The sequence below is a fragment of the Salvelinus sp. IW2-2015 genome, linkage group LG19 (assembly GCF_002910315.2).
Source record: "Salvelinus sp. IW2-2015 linkage group LG19, ASM291031v2, whole genome shotgun sequence".
NCBI lineage: Eukaryota > Metazoa > Chordata > Actinopteri > Salmoniformes > Salmonidae > Salvelinus > Salvelinus sp. IW2-2015.
Genome location: NC_036859.1, coordinates 25,857,460 through 25,864,387, shown reverse-complemented (window position 1 = coordinate 25,864,387; position 6,928 = coordinate 25,857,460).

Here is a 6,928-nt window from a genome sequence, read left to right as displayed (position 1 = left end):
TTTTGTCCTCTGACAAATCAACTTAAATTTCAGTGTTCCTCAAGGTTCCGTTTTAGGACCACTATGATTTTCACTATATATTTTACCTCTTGGGGATGTCATTCGAAAACATAATGTTAACTTTCACTGCTATGCGGCATGACACACAGCTGGTACATTTCAATGAACATGGTGAAGCCCCAAAATTGCACTCGCTAGAAGCCTTGTGTTTCAGACATTAAGGAAGTGACTGGCTGCAAACCTACTTTTAACTCGAACAAAACAAGATGCTTGTTCTAGGTCCAAGAAAACAAAGAGATCTTCTGTTGAATTGACAATTAATCTTATGGATGTGTAAAGTCGTCTTCAAAAACAACTGTGAAAGACCTCGTGTTCGACTTCTACCCTGGTCTCTCTTTGACGAAACATATCGAGCTTTTCCAAGGACAGCTTTTTTCCATCTACGTAATCATGCAAAAAAAAAGAAACCTTTCTGTCGAGCCCGGGCGAGAAACAGTCACTAATAATGGGCCAGAACCAGAAGATGAGGCAGACCAGCAGTACTAGAGATGTGGTTTAATAAAAATAGATATCTTCCAAAATACAAAGAAAAATCCACAAAGTGGTAAAAACAGCAAGGGAAAAAAACAAACCTCAAAGACCAATCCAAAAATACACCAGAGAACAAAACCAGAGACCTCTGGAAAATCCAACAAGAGAAAAATGATCACAAAGGCTGGCTGGCGGTGCTAACATACAAACACTGAGCAAGGAACTGAGGAACACACAGGGTTTAAATACTAACAAGGGAATGACTTACAGGTGCAAACAATAATTAGGAGCAAGAAAAACAAAAGGTACAAAAAAGGTGCAAGGGGGACATCTAGTGAACAAAACCTGAACAGTCCTGGCCAAAACCTGACAGATCCCCCCCCCTAGAACGGCTCCTGACGTCCTACCAGCCTTCTCAGGGTGTGAGGACCTGAATGACCAAATGAGGTCAGGTGTCCAGTATTCCTTGGCAGAACCCAGGGAACCGCTCCTCGGGACCGATACCCTTCCCGTTCCACCCGATACTGCCAAGACCGCTGCACCGGCGGATCCAGTATGCGCATGACGTATAAGCCGACTGGCATTCGATATACGGGCGGGAGGGGCGAGGTCTGCCTGCCGGGATAAGGGAGAGAAAAAAACACAACATTTTATAAAAATGTTAAAAACGTGGGATTAATTTTAAGGGATCTGGGTAAGTGCAGGCGAAAAGTAACGGGGTTCACTCCTTCTGGCAACCTTAAAGGGACCGATGAATTTCTTGGGACGTTTGCGAAGACTCCACCCGTTAGCGGGTTAAATTCTTGGTTTAGCCATACTCTCTGGCCGACGGCAGCAGGTAGCCCGGACGGCGAGGTCTGTTGGCTTGTTTTCGGTACCTCTGTAGGAACGCAGAAGATTAAGACGGCCTTTTCCACGTTAAGCCGACAGCGTCTGACTGATGAACCTCGAGGCTTAAGGGCACCTGACGTCTGCCTCCTGTCATGCACACATGGAGAGCTAGCCAAACTGCACTCGTGCGGGACATACCAGATGGAGCGAGCGCACAAGCGTGTTGTGCGCTACGTACGGCCCAAACATGAAGGCGACCATGTGGCACGGTGTTTTGAGGGACCATACATCATGAGTGTTCTCCAGCCTACTTGATTCATTCTCTGGTATTGGCCATTGAGACTCCGGATAGGTAATCCCTGATAGATTGACTGCCAGTTGGCCCCTATGAGTTGGCAGACAGTACACGCCTTCCCAAAACCTTAGCGCCAAACTGCGGACCTCTGATCTTGGAACCTATATCTTGTCGAGAATGCCTGAAACTCGAAACAACATGGTTAATCGACCCAACTCAGGCCACTTCCTTGGCAGAAGTTAACTTCAGTCAGGAATGAACGCTGCCCCTTAGAAAACCTGTCATCAATGACTAAGGGATAGTTAGTATTACCATGCGACGGCAGAATAGGCCCAGATAATAAAGTCCAATGAGATATGACAGGTCCCGGTGGGAATAGAGAAGGGTTAGAGAGTACCTCTCTGGCGAGTGAGTACAACATACACCCGGCCACCCCACACTAACAGCTTGACGAAAGAAGACACCACCCATTCACCTTGCACGTCTTTTTTAATCGGTCGCCAGAATTTACGCATGCTCGAATCACTCCCAATTTGCGACCATACGCCTGGCGCCCGAATGCAATGAGCGAGAGGAGTCCCACATCAGCAAACTCTGTGCGACCCTATCTCCTGGGGAACAAATATACAAACAACGCCAGTTGAGACCCTCCTCGCATACCGGTCGCAATGGCTATAGAGCTTTGCCCTTATATCCTCACCTTATCTGCCACTACGTCGCTGGCTCCACGGATCACTATAATACAGCGACCCTTATCTCTTAGTCACCCATCCCGTAATGTCTCTACACCCAAAACCAAAAGTCATTCCGCATGTCAATTTTGCACGTTCGTAATCATTGCACCTCTCACATAAATTCTCTCTACTACAAAGCGTCGTATCTGATAGGTATACGAAACCTACTACCATATAAAGTGTCGGTATAAAAATAGAAACATCACTATAGACCCTGCTCGAAGGTAGCATAATGTAAGCCCAGCTAGACCAGTCCGATGCACTTCTGCTCTAGGAGTCAACCGCTTCGCATACCTGCACTGAGCCCTATACTCTAGCTTTTGTAGTCCCGATAATACTTTTAGCGAACGAGACATCTGAAAACCTTACACCTCACTCTTCGAAGCCTATTATATTATAAATATTTGCTCCTGCAACTAATCGCCTTCCTATTTTCCTCAATGCATGCCTTAACTCTTGCCTAAGGGCTCATCATCCCTACCTCGTCATTCCAACCACCCATCGTCCGAGTTATATCTTAGTTTTGAGTAGTATAGACAGTCTGACAGTCTATGTCGTTCTTATTCTTCACCCCTCTAGACTCACGCACATCCCAACCTCTTCAACCTTACTGCGCGATTAATCTATCCTTTCCATCACAACAAATAAATGATTCGGTTCCTCCAGCCTTCACTTCTTCCTGTATAGTCTCCTAAGCTATATGGCTCACCAACAGATAGAGGATAAGAAGCGTCTTTCACTTTTAGTTTCATTATGTGAACAAGCACTGTCTTCTTCTGACTCTCATGCTCCTATCCACCACAACTAATGACTCTTTTGTGTATGTCTTCACCATTGCGTACCGCTGCTTGCAGTAGTGATATCGCTCGCCCACACGAGCTGAAGTTCTCTTGGAATATGAACTTGACCAAATGTGTAAAGCTTTTGGTGACTCACCCACTTTGAAGCCTGAGCCCTGATACTTTACAAATAACTAACGGTACACATATAAGAAGGTAGTGCACATACACAGCAATAACCTGCCTCGCCCTACCATCTTGCAGTCCCATCTGTGGACTTTCAGGACCCGAACGTGCTCAATCCTCGCAAGACAACCATATTGTATCAACAACACAGAGATAGAATATAATTATATAATACAAAAAAAAAACAAAATTACACGTACAAACAAACATAATAAAAGAAGAAAAAAAACGTGTATATGTCTCATAGACTTTAGTCTATCTTAAGGGAGCTCACACGAAAAAAAGAATAGAGATGTCAACATAGAAAACACCACCCTAAGGACTGATAGCATTATCTTAAGCACCAAATCCGTTCACCATCCAGCTCTGGCTTCGAAAAAGAATACACCACAACACCATTAGACCGCGAACAGCGTTGTCACCGCAGGAACACCAAAACCAATTGGTAAGGTGAGCTTTACATCACCAAGTACTTCGGGAGGAACAGTAGCTGTTGAAATAAAAGCGCAACGAGACTACTCTCCACTACTCACGCGTTTTGATCATCCGACCTAAGATATGATAATGCAACGTTGTCAGGCCCTCAGAGTTCTAAGCTGTCGTTGCACAATCATAGTTCCATACCTGGAACGGCACGACTCATAGATGCTATGACCTCCACTAAGTCTCATACCCACAAACTCATAGCCAGCACGACTCAAATCACACACCATCTATCACATAAGTTTTCAACACACACATGAGATAGCACTAATCACCGAAATACAGAGACAGCTAGGAAATCAGAGACTATGCCAGGTGTACGAGTGATGCCAGGATAATCAACCAGGTTCCAATGCGCCTACAATCTATAACCCTATACTAGACAATAAAATCGACACCTAACAAAGAATCAGATAGCCCAGATGCACGTCAGAGCCGTCCCCATCCCTCATTCTTGTATCACTCACGACTATGAAACTCCTAGTCTTAGCCAGGCCAGGCGAGTGACCTGGCTCATGATTCCCTGCTCGCAGTAGCTGTCACTACTCGAATCGTAAACCAAACAAGCAATCCATGGTCACCTCACTCAAGAGAGGACCTAAGGGAACAAGACCCCCGTAACCCACTGGGGACACATCGTACCCACAAGGAAAAACCAAGGACAAATCGACCTGTGGTACGAAATCCGTTCAAAAAGACCTATATTAGAAAAATCATTCCTCAATCCTCATAAATTCTACAGCGTTCGGTAGATATATCGACTCCCTGACACGTTCCTGCTAATGGATATTGACAATCTTGTCTCTGTTCATAGGTAACTAGCATACGGTCAGTGCTCCCCCATGGATTCTAGAGACTTCTGGAGAGGACGATTGGAGATAACAATGGCTTGGCACCGCTAGACACCCCCTGCTAATGATAAGTGCCGACTCACGACCAAATCGAGTTCTGTGATACAGGTTCCCAATGGCTCCAGTTAAGCGCCCAAATCTCTCTCAAAATAGCATGAATAAAGGCAAATCACCTGGATTGGACGGTATTCCTCCTGAGGTCTATAAAAATGCACTAATTTCACTTAAGGTAAGGGTGGAATGAATCTTTGAATGCATTTCTTTGATTCTTTTTGTACCTGTAACCCACCCTCTGAAATAAAATGACAAAACAAAATAAAAGTTGGTCACAAAAAAATGGATAGTCTCTTTTGTTTCTATGTGAACGCCTTTACTAGACCCATGCTACAGATCCAAAATGGATTATTTGTCTCTGAAAAATGTCACTGCGATTTTTCAAAGCCATTGTCCAACCAGAGACCCTCTACTGTATCTGTAGGTCTCAACGCTCCATTGTTAACAGCTTTGGATAACTGACTTGTTAGAGACCAGAGACAGATTCAAAATACACACACACACACATACACACACACACACACACACACACACACAGTGACTCTCTTTACGTATCAGTAGATAAAGGAGCATAGCTCAGTCTTCCAGCCATAACACTCGGTATCTGTATGGTTTGACTCCCTCTTTTAGGATGGGGAATCAGAACTATTCTGAAGTTGATAAGCCTTTAAGATGTATTCTATGATGTACAGTATATTCGTTTTACATTATGAATGATGTACAATTCTCTGATGTTTCATATTCAAGCTCAGACAGCTATTTTACGTCACTAAAATAAATGTTTAAAATCTGATTGAGCTCTTAGAGTCCTCTTACACAGAGAAAATAAAGTTTAACATCTAATTAATTCATTTATTTTTAAAGTTTAGTGGATCTAATCCTCCTTTTAGACAAACAACCCATCAAAATAAAATGCTAATAGCCTAAAAATGAGCTGTTCTTTTTTCTAGATCCTCTTGTGTTGTGGAAGACACACTTCCAAGTTTAAAAAAATTACGAACCAAAAATGATTTTATTATAATCAACGGTTAACAGAAACTTGGCCTCGGTACGAAACAAGCTCATTGTTAGCGGGGGAGGCAGGCACAAAGACAAAGCTTTCGTAAACAATGCAAAAATGGCAGGAAATGCTCTGTGTCACTGCCTCCAACTAGCTAATCCCTCTCTGCTCTGAAAAAAAGACAGGCTAGCTCCCCAGGTGCTAGGATACGCACCTGTTCTCCCTTTAATTGTCATGAAGCAAAGACACTCTCTCGTTTACACCCAATGTCATGGCTGCGCCCTCTCTTTATCTCTCTCACTCTCTCTTTCTATTTCTTTCTCTCCCATGATTTATTAATGAGGGACATGCTTGTTTTACACACCACGTAGGAGCCATGTGGTGGAGCCCTGTGGGGCCCTGGGCCTGCCATGCCAAGCCAGCCTGTAATCTGCTTACAAACAGAGGACACAGGCTCGTTCGCCTCACCAATTACAGCTTACTCTCCAATTCTGGCATCATGGCTGGGCGTGGGTTGTGCTGGTTGGAGATCTTTTTATGATGCCCTTCAAAGAGGAGATAGCAGACAGTATCTGCTGTCAGCAGGTGACTCATGACCTGAGTGTGTGTCATGTGCATGATGTGACCAGTTACAACTGGAGTAAAATCTCCCTGTATGGATGTCATGATGTGACCAGTTACAACTAGAGTAAAATCTCCCTGTATGGACGTCATGATGTGACCAGTTACAACTAGAGTAAAATCTCCCTGTATGGAGGGAGATTTTTCTTAGCTCAACTTAGATGAAGTTTAAATTTTCTCCCTGTTGCAGATCTGGGGTCAACGTCATGAATTGTGACCAGTTACAACTGGAGTAAAATCTCCCTGTATGGACGTCATGATGTGACCAGTTACAACTGGAGTAAAATCTCCCGTATGGACGTCATGTGACATCGCACATGTTACAACTAGAGTAAAATCTCCCTGTATGGACGTCATGAGTGACCAGTTACAACTAGAGTAAAATCTCCCTGTATGGACGTCATGATGTGACCAGTCACAACTAGAGTAAAATCTCCCTGTATGGACGTCATGATGTGACCAGTCGCAACTAGAGTAAAATCTCCCTGTATGGACGTCATGATGTGACAGTCCAACTAGAGTAAAATCTCCCTGTATGGACGTCATGATGTGACGCAGTTACA